Below are 863 nucleotides of genomic sequence, written 5' to 3'. Positions count from 1 at the left end.
GTGACTGGTTATAGTAGTGGTAGTGACTGGTTATAGTAATGGTAGTGACTGGTTATAGTAGTGGTAGTGACTGGTTATAGTTATAGTAGTGGTAGTGACTGGTTATAGTAGCGGTAGTGACTGGTTATAGTAGTGGTAGTGACTGGTTATAGTAGTGGTAGTGTCTGGTTATAGTAGTGGTAGTGACTGGTTATAGTAATGGTAGTGATTGGTTATAGTAGTGGTAGTGACTGGTTATAGTTATAGTAGTGGTAGTGACTGGTTATAGTTGTGGTAGTGATTGGTTATAGTAGTGGTAGTGACTGGTTATAGTAGTGGTAGTGACTGGTTATAGTAGTGGTAGTGACTGGTTATAGTTATAGTAGTGGTAGTGACTGGTTATAGTAGTGGTGTAGTGACTGGTTATAGTAGTGGTAGTGACTGGTTATAGTAGTGGTAGTGTCTGGTTATAGTAGTGGTAGTGACTGGTTATAGTAGTAGTGGTAGTGACTGGTTATAGTAGTAGTGGTAGTGACTGGTTATAGTAGTAGTGGTAGTGACTGGTTATAGTAGTGGTAGTGACTGGTTATAGTAGTGGTAGTGTCTGGTTATAATAGTAGTGGTAGTGTCTGGTTATAATAGTAGTGGTAGTGTCTGGTTATAGTAGTGGTAGTGACTGGTTATAGTAGTGGTAGTGACTGGTTATAGTAGTGGTAGTGACTGGTTATAGTAGTGGTAGTGACTGGTTATAGTAGTGGTAGTGACTGGTTATAGTAGTGGTAGTGACTGGTTATAGTAGTGGTAGTGTCTACAGTAGTAATGGTAGTGACTGGTTATAGTAGTGGTAGTGTCTGGTTATAGTAGTGGTAGTGACTGGTTATAGT

The sequence above is a fragment of the Salmo salar genome, chromosome 29 (assembly GCF_965601325.2).
Source record: "Salmo salar chromosome 29, fSalSal1, whole genome shotgun sequence".
NCBI classification, from domain to species: Eukaryota; Metazoa; Chordata; class Actinopteri; order Salmoniformes; family Salmonidae; genus Salmo; species Salmo salar.
This window is presented reverse-complemented; position numbering follows the sequence as displayed.